General features: G+C 31.5%; 1 long non-coding RNA gene and 1 pseudogene across 2 annotated transcripts; both read left to right on the forward strand.

The window, feature by feature from the left end:
- The first annotated feature begins 513 nt into the window (after positions 1-513).
- LOC114295614 (oxysterol-binding protein-related protein 2B pseudogene) lies at positions 514-4,698 on the forward strand (annotated as a pseudogene). Its single transcript, XR_014339215.1, has 4 exons — positions 514-983; positions 1,591-2,042; positions 2,782-3,227; positions 4,513-4,698. The product of XR_014339215.1 is annotated as an oxysterol-binding protein-related protein 2B pseudogene (transcript).
- Positions 4,699-4,927: 229 nt separating this feature from the next.
- On the forward strand, positions 4,928-6,844 carry LOC145796733 (uncharacterized). The gene is made up of 4 exons (XR_014337228.1): positions 4,928-4,988; positions 5,088-5,171; positions 5,822-5,881; positions 6,725-6,844. It is a non-coding gene; the product is annotated as an uncharacterized LOC145796733 (long non-coding RNA).
- The last annotated feature ends 2,974 nt before the right edge of the window (positions 6,845-9,818 follow it).

Genomic DNA, 9,818 nt, shown 5'->3' on the forward strand with positions numbered 1-9,818 from the left:
CATATTCTTTTAAGCAAAACGGCACCGTTTTATGATAGGAGGCGTTGAAAAACGCCTCCGAATGCAGTGTACCTCACGCGCCTTCCTTATTTTGTATCTGGCCCTCTCTCAACCCATACGAGTAATCTGAGCCCTCTCTCTCTCTCTCTCTCTCTCTCTCTCTCTCTCTCTCAACCCTCTCTAAGCTCCATCGATTCAGATATTCGAAGCTCCATCGAAGCAATTTCGAAGCTCCATCGAAGCTCCAGATCGAACCGATTTCGAAGCTCCGTCGAAGATTCAGAGATTCAGTGATTTCCATCAAAGATTCAGAATTTCGAAGCTCCAGATCGAACCGATTTCGAAGCTCCGTCGAAGATTCAGTGATTTCCATCGAAGATTCAGATATTCGAAGCTCCATTGAAGCTCCAGATCGAACCGATTTTGAAGCTCTAGATCTGAACTTTGACCTCTCGATTACTCGCATTTCAAGCTTAAATCGGTACTCTCTCTCTCTCTCTCTGTCTACATGAAGCTACATAAATAGAAAGTTTCATTTTCAAGATTTCATAGAAATCATCTACATGAAGCTAATATAAACATGATGGAAAATTTAGAGTTATAATTTATGCCTCTGTTTCTGTGTGCTGCTCTGTTCTGCTGTATATGTGCCTCTGTATCTATGTGCATAGTGAAAATAGTGAAAAGGAACCATTATCTGGAACTGTTCCTGCGAGACGGTTGTTTGATAGATCCCTGCATAACAATGCAATACAAGAACATCACATATTTATATATGCTATATATACATATTTATATATGTTTTTTTTTTTCCTTCATTTTTTATGTCTAGTCCAGGCATGAACTTGATAACTACAATTATTGGGTTTGGAATGATTGCCACTTTCATTGTGTTTGTCTGCTCCAGACTGATCTTTGGGAGGATTAGAGGCGTTGGCTCAAGGCAAATGTCTGAGATTGAGTCTAGGATTGATCTTGAGCAGGTAGATTTGTTTCTCCACACTGAATCTGACTTTCCATATGGATATGTGGTTTATGGTGTTGGTCATATTTGTTTTATCTGTTTCTGTTTGATTAAAGTTCCCAATGATCAGTAAGTCTCAAACATTATAATTTATATGTTTATTAGGCTTCAATTGTAGATTAACACTTCAATAGGCTTTTCTCTTTGCATTGGATAGAAGGTTATGATTTTTCTTGATGGATAGTGAAGACCACGTGTTCACTTTAGTTTGTTTTTTTTATGCATATGTCATTGTCGATGGATTGGTTGGTTTGTAGCTTGGTCATCAAGATGAGAACAGTGAGATATATAAAAGCATTATGCTAAACTGTGTCAAGTATTTAAATAAATCTTTTTCTGTTGATCCTCATTATTTTTATTACTATTATTATTGTTGTTATTGTTAATTTTACTACCATGGTGCGCTACATTTGTATCTTTGAAATTATCTATTGATAGAAGAATTAGAGATTTTGTTCTTGGCTTCTCAAAATTTGAAAAAGTGCACTTCTATACAAAATTAGAGATTCGTTTTTGTTCCTTTACTCTTTCTAGTCCTTGTATGGAAAACTCTTCTCTTTCATCAGATTGAGCAGCAGCAATGGCGAATCGATTTATCTAGGGTTTCGAGTGCGGTGTTAGTGTCTTTGATCATGTACGGGAAAAGCAATTGGCATTGAATGTGGATCGTTGGAAACAGTGACTAGAACTCCATCAGCTTTGAAAGAAAGGAAGAGTAAAACCATTTGGAACCTAGGGAATTTCTCCTCAATAGTTTTTTGCTTACGTTGTTTTTTTTTTATTGTTTTTTTTTTTCAATTTTTATGTTTGCTTGTTTTTCTCTGTGCTTTCTGTCTAACAAAATATTCAAATGGTATGCTAATGCGTGATTTATTTGGTATTTGTAATGTTAGTGTAGTCATATTTCCTTTGTTTATGCAGGCTGCTAATATAGAAGCTGAAGGCTCTGGAATTCCTGATTGTGAATACCAATTGACAAAGCATGAAGTTTCCTGTCTAGGGCATGGAAAATATAGTGGTACACATGATATATTATCACTTGCTTATGCCTTGAGGCAATACAATTTCTTTTATCTAGTTAAACTTTATTTCTAAATAAGGATTCAATTGTCCTTCTAGATTTGCTACCAGTTTAGATTTTGTGGGTTGAGCCTGTCAATCTCATTGGGGTGTAACATAATAATTATTTTGGTTAAACTAGGTATCTTGCAGCTGGTTTTCTGTATTCTCTTTGGTCTTTCATCTTCATCATTTGTGAACTTCTTCCTCCCTGCCTCTCCTTCCCCTTATTTCTCGTGCACTACATTCAAGGCCAACATCAATCTTTTGTGCCAACTTTTGGTCCATGTGAAGTGCCCTTGGAGAGAAATAAGACGATTTAAATATTTTAGAGAAGATTCAAAGGTATAAAATTGTGCCATTCTTAGTCACTTGCATAAGTTGAAGACATGGAAAACCACAATAAGCTAGACGTACTTTAGTTCAGAGGAACATGAACAAAGTTGTCATAGCAATGGCATAGAGTATATGTGCAGTGTATGTGTGTATGTGTATAAATACAAGTATATTCTAAAATATATACTGAAGAAATTTAGAAATATACATGAAACATGTATATTTTTTGGCCATTGTCATGAATTACCTACAAAGTTGTTCATGTCCATTTTCTTATCTGTAAACAACCATATAATGCGTCTAGTTTCATTTCTTCTAGCATTTGTTCTAATTTTCTTAACATCTTGTTTTTTGTGGTTCAGAATGCAGCACCATTGAATCATCTGATGATATTGAGAAACAAGAGCTTGAAGACGTCTCAGATGAAGATGATACCTCCTATTTTGACACAATAAAGAATTTTTCTGAAACAACTCTTAGTTGTGGGTCTGTTGCTGGATTTACAGATAACATCAGTAAGTGTATGGGACCTGGAAAGCAATTTGATGATAGGAAAAATTTGAATGCTCAGAAGGAAGCTATTAGCTCCACATATCCACAAATTGAAAGGCGAAAGAAGCTTCCAGATCCGGTTGAAAAGGAGAAAGGGGTCAGTCTTTGGTCCATGATCAAAGACAATGTAGGAAAAGATCTAACGCGAGTTTGTCTCCCTGTGTACTTCAATGAGCCAATATCATCTTTACAAAAGTGTTTTGAGGATTTGGAGTATTCGTATCTGTTGGATCGTGCATATGAGCATGGAAAAGCGGTATGATTATATGTTCGTTACCTCTTATTGTCTTTGCTTAGGGGGTAGTGTATACTAGTGTCTGTAAATTGTCTTTTGTTTCATTTCATTGCATTGTCTTTTCCTCTATTAGACGTTTGAAGTGGGTTAGTTTGGATATGCATTGGTTTAATATTACTAATGTATTCCATTATGTATATGCATAAGAGATTTTTAAAACATTCTGAGGAAATTGAATGAGTCCATCGTGTTTCCCACTGGGCCCTGGAAGAGTCCTTTTTGTTCTTGATATATGAATTTGGTTTTCTTCTCTTTTCTGTTTTTTTTTTTCTTTCCCTCTTCTTGTTAATCTTTAGGACTCCATTGAGATTCCAAAAACATGATCTGATTTCTATCGCTCTTTAGCCATCACAGATATATTTATGGAATTGTGCTACTTACCTTCTGCATGTTAAATTAAACAGATACTTCATAAATCTGCATGGGAGATGTTATCTTGTTTGTTTTGATGGCTCTCAATTATAATCTTGGAGACAACAAGATCAAATGTACAATAGTGGTGCCCCTATAGTAAGAACAGGCTCATCTAAAAAAGTTAAGAATGTCCACACTCAAGAATGAAGTGTAGTTTGAACTGTTCTGAGGTCCCCTCAATGGGATGAAGGATTATATCCACCTCATTACAAAGATTACTAGATTCTTCATTCAAATTATAAAACATGTTTCTGAGGCTGTGAGCCATTGGCTCCTTAACAGTCCTCTCAAATGAACCATTCTGGATGGTTGAAGGTCAAGAACTTCAGCATCTAAAATTAGTGAGTGCGAGATAGGTTTGTGCATATAGAAATTGCTCATTCATTTCCTATCAACGTAGCAGTGTTCACTTTATGAGTTAACAGTGAAGCCACTTTTTGCTGTTCTATTAATACAAGTTTGTTTTGTATTATGCTAGACTGATTAATCTAATGAATTTATAGCATTATGAGAAAAAACTGAACTAGCTATCTTTATTACTTAGTACAACAGCCGCCAAATTGTTATTTTTTCATTTATGCATATAACAGACACCTTTTTTATATATATTTTTATTTGATAAGTTATCACTGTCTTTTTTTTGTAGGAAGTAGTTTTGTTTTTCCTTGTTTACAGGTTTATTTGTGGAATACCTTTGAGATCTAGTTTTTTAATGGCTCTTTTCCTGGCATGATTAATTCGGTTCAGATATGTTTTCAACATAAAAAAAAAAGAATATTTTCAAATGTTTTGATGTTTAACATTTTCGTGTGCTATTGTGTTATGCTTCCAGGGAAATGGTCTCCTGCAAATTCTGGATGTTGCTTCTTTTGCGGTGTCTGGATATGCTTCATCTGAAGGTCGGCATTGTAAACCCTTTAATCCTTTGTTAGGGGAAACTTATGAAGCTGATTATCCTGAGAAAGGAATTCGCTTCTTCTCTGAAAAGGTCAGTATCTACAGAAAAGAGAATCATTGATATTGAATAAATTGAACAATGGTCTACTAATTGGTTTGAGTTTTCATATTTAGATGGGGGTTAAAAATTTGCTTGGCAGAGTTTTTGTATATCCTTGGATGCAAAAACTGATATGATGAATTTTTTTTTTCAAAAAAAAAAAAAAACTGACAAACATGAAATCAAAGCAAAAATGTGGAAGAAAATGTCTCAAATTTAGAATGACGAATCTTAACAAAATGGAAGCAGTATTTCGAAGTGCATTCAGTGGTTAGCATCAGTCTCGTGTAGAACCTAACCTTGAACCCCAGGTGCTAATTCTTTTATGCTAAACATTGAACATAATAATTTTATAGATCATTGGACATGTTTTGGATATGATATATGACCTCTCAGTTTTTTATTTTCAGGTCTTATTTGTTTATCCTCCTGAAAAACAGCTGCCACTTAAGTATAAGGATCTTCTTTCATTCTGCTTTCCTGGAGGTGTGGAGGTTAGTTGGAAATGAGATTTATTTGTTAATGAGTTCATGTACTCTGAATAAATTGAAATTTATTTCCAGATATGTACTGTAGTTACATGGGCATTTTGGCTGCATAGAATTTAATTATGCTTAATATTATTGAAATTCAAGAAAGTAAACCTTTGAAGTTCTGAGAGATACTCATGAACACATGGATGGGCACATAGAAGTCACAGATGAGGTTTGATGTCACTCACATATCTCCATTTCATCATAATTAGAGGATTGTGACCATCTTGATGCATCATTTCTTGCAGAGCACTTGAAGACTTAAAATGATTGGACGAAGTTAGTTATCAATTATCTGCTATATTATCATATTCTTTGATGTTTTGGCATTTGATAATGTTCACATAATTATGCTAATTAGGGTTATGCATTTTCTAGTTCTTAATTGTATTATCTGTTTGTGGGTCCGAATTCTTTTCCTTTTCTCTTATTGTAACTAGTACATGGCTATGGATGTGCACATTTCAACTTTTCTAGAATTAAAAATGTCCTTTTGTTTACTCTCAAAGGAGATTTGCCCAACATTATGTAGCCTTTTTGTTTATAAATTTTCCATCATTCAATATGGAAATGATTTTTGGAGTTTTAAATGTTAGTTCATGTGATTTCAGGTTCATGCTATTGAAAAAACTTCTTCAATGAGCGAGTTGAATGAAATACTTCTTGGGCAGGTATCCTAAAGTTTCCCCAATCATATTATTAGACATTCTTGTTATCATCCTCATCATCACCTTCATCATCTAGTGAAGTGAACAGATACAAGCTAATGTTTACTTTATCTTACCTTCTTAACGAAACTGGATGATGAAGGGGATGATGGGAAGCAGCATGGAGAGCGATTCAGAATGACAATGAAGGATGGATGGGGGCTTTCCGTCGGATTCTTATTTCTCTTCTTTTTTCTTTTTTTCCTTTGATCTGATTGGGGAGTTAGGTGTTTTGGTTCACTTTCTTCTTATTTTTTGTGTTAAATGAGGGAGGGAGTGGTGAGAGATAGAGAGAGAGAAGAGAGTAATATTATTTTGTGGCTTTGTATACAAAGTAGTAATTAATTTTTTGGTTGAGAATTGTGAATACAATTTTTGGGGGTGATATTAAAATATCATTTGTGGATATGTTATTTTTGTGGGTAATGGTGATTGGTGAATGGGAAAGTGAATTAATAATGCATTTGTTATTTGAATGTAAGTTATTATTTCATATTAGTGTTATTTAGTTTTATTATATGTATTTTTTTAGTTTAATCATATAAATTAGCACAATTTCCAAAAAAAAAAGGGATATCACGGCGTTTTTTAAAAAACGCCACTTCAAACCTTAAATATTAACAGTTAGATTTTTGAAAAAAGATATGACGGCGTTTAAAAAATGTCGCTAAAAAAGATAAGACGGCGTTTCAAAAATGTCGCTAAATATCATAATGACGTCATGATACTGTCAAGTAAGACATTTGGCGGCGTTTTTAAAATTTGGCGGCGTTTTTAATATAACGACGTTTTAAAAACGTCATAAAGTTATAGCGACGGCCGCGTCCTCGGCGCTTGGTGCTAAGCGTCACAAAAAGAATTAGCGGCGTTTTTGACACTTATAGCGGCGTTTTTTAAACGCCGCTAAAAGCTGAATTTCCTGTAGTGTTTTTGGCCCCCTAATCCCCCTAATTTTCAAACCAAGGCAAAAAAAAAAAAAAAAAAAAAAATTGTCCAAAACGACGTCGTTTTGAGCATTAGGGGGATTAGGGTGGGCTTTTTTAGGGGGACAAATCATTTTCCTAAAGTAAAATATCGAATGGTTATATGAAGATATTGGCCTTGTTTGGTTTGTTTTTGAGAGAGTAGTTGTAGAGAAATTTTTTTAAAATTTTGTTTGGTTTAGTGATTTTAGAAAAAAAAAAAATTTAAAATCACTTTGTTTTTCTTATAGATCAATCAATCACTTTTTCTCTCCTCTCTCCTTGACTTTTTCTCTCACACACATCTACTCAACTACAACAAAATATGAAATTATCCTAAGCTCCCATACTCCAAAACTATTTTTAAAATATATAACCAAACAAACTAAAAAAAATTTCTAAACTCTCTCTTCAAATTTTTTTTTTGAAAATTTATCTCTTAAAACCAAACTAAACACACCCATAGTCTCTTTAAATCTTAGGATAAATTACAAATACATCTCTTGAGATTTGCTTAAAATACAGATTATTCCATGTGGTTTGAAAAATTACAAATATCTCCTTGTTAGAATTTTTTATTTAACAGAATTAACTAAAAAAATAAAATTCATAATTGTTTTCTTATACAATAATAAAATTACCTATATTATTAATTGAAACATATTTTTAACATCATTAAAAACTGTTAATTGACTTGATGATTTATTAATAAAATAGACGATTTGTTATTAAATTAGAAACTTTAGGAAGTGGAATGTAATTTTCAAAATTATAGGAAAAATTTGTATTTTAATCAAATTTCAAGGGTGTATTTGTAATTTACCATAAATCTTAATTTGTTTCTTAATTTTTAATTTTCTTTTTATTTATTTATTTGGGCTCTTGACTATTAGATTTTTGTGAATGTGGTCCAATTATTAAATGTTGTCCAAAAACTGTCACGATGCACATAATTTTTTTAGCAATGGTTGGTGATCCGAAATTTAGTGGCTCGAATGGCTCGAAACTGCCAAAACGACGTCGTTTTGGCAGTTTCAAGCCATTTGAATCATTGATTTTGTGATCCTCAAACATTTTTCTAATTTTTTCATGTATTTTCTGTTAAGAGAATTTGACAATTGTTGATATAAAATTGGGTAATTTACAAATACACCTCTTAAGGTTTGCTTAAAGTACAAATTATTCTTTGTGATTTGAAAAATTATAAATATTCTCTTGTTAGAATTTTTTATTTAACAGAATTAACTTAAAAAATAAAATTCATAATTGCTCTCCTATACAAGAATAAAATTACTTAAATTATTAATTAAAATATATTTTTAACATCATTAAAAATTATTAATTGACTTCATGATTTATTAATAAAAAGGGACAATTTATTATCAAATTAACCTCATGAAGTAGAATGTAATTTTCAGATTCACATGGTGTGATTCATATTTTTATCAAACTTCGGGAGTTGTATTTGTAATTTACCCTAAAAATTTTATAGATTAATAACTAAATTGAAAAAAATCTAAAGTTTAATAGTCAAAGTTGAGAAATAAGTAATACTACTTAAAAGGGTTACAAAATATAATTTGTCATATTTTTAGGAAGCCATGCTTTCATGATAATAACTAAACAAACACCACATCAATATCGTGAATAAATGATGCGTACAATCTTGAATTAAGTTCTGTACTGTACCTGTCTAGCTTTTAAATGCTTCAAGCATGTTTGTTTGTTTGTTTGGATGCCTAATTATTTTTCTTGTTCTTCAAACCTTTTTTGACGGGTAGAAAAAAAATTTCAGATAATTTGTCTCATCCCATGCACCATTCTGTGCATTTGAAGACAAAAAAATAAAAATAAATAATTACTGAAGACAAAAGAAAAAACACAAGAATACAAAAAACACGCCAACAAAAAAAGAAAAAAAATACACACACACAACACAAAAATGTGCTCTACAGTGATTATATTTTTTAAACCATTTATTTAAAGATAAGTACGATAAAAGGTTAATATTACTGGATCGATATAATTTTTTCGTGAATTACATTGATCCATTGTACCAAACGTGTTATGAGGACTTTACAAAAAGAATAGTTCAAATTATCAAAACGGAATCGTAATACTCCTCAAGTTTTGTCATGTTTGTGGTCCTATTTTATTATGTATTTATTTTTATTTGAGGAAAAAACTATTAAGTAGGACAATTTTCAACCATTTAATGATATGTCTTACTTTGGCCCCTTTGATAAATACGTTAAAAGTTAAAATTTTGATTTTTCTTTTATATTATTTTTTGAAAAAATATACAAAAAATAGAGTAGTGATATGATTGAAAAAAAATAAAAATAAAAAAGTTAACTTTTAACCGTATTTGTTTTTTTTTTTTTTTTTTAGAGGGCAAGATCCTCTATAGTGGTTTGAATCTTGCTATTGGATCTTGGTACACTTACCTTGATTCAAATGATTTATTTTGTAATATTTTTTTTAATTTTTTTTTGAGTAACCTTCTTAATAGATATATATATATTTTTATATTTTATTTTAGATAGTAACCTTCTTAATAGGTTATTCATACAAAAAAAAATAATATTGATTAGAAAACCGTAACCATATAATTATATTACATGTGTTATCAAAAAATAAATAAATGACGAGTATGATTTTGATAACAAATTTACTATTTTGAAGAAGAAAAAAAATGTAATCTAATCATTTGTCTATAATTATCTGATCAATTCGGCATTTTATATAATCTACTCAAGAGATCTTACATGATAAACGATTTGAATCATTAAGATAAATAAATAATAGATCTATCCAGACTCAACAACACAATTAATTCGAGAAAATGATCACAGAAAATCCAATTCCTTCTCCTCTTAATTATTGAGTAGACATTTATGTAGTGTTTTGACATTAACGTTGTCCATAAATATGGCTTT

This window comes from Camellia sinensis, chromosome 8, assembly GCF_055761805.1.
Source record: "Camellia sinensis isolate YWXY chromosome 8, ASM5576180v1, whole genome shotgun sequence".
NCBI lineage: Eukaryota > Viridiplantae > Streptophyta > Magnoliopsida > Ericales > Theaceae > Camellia > Camellia sinensis.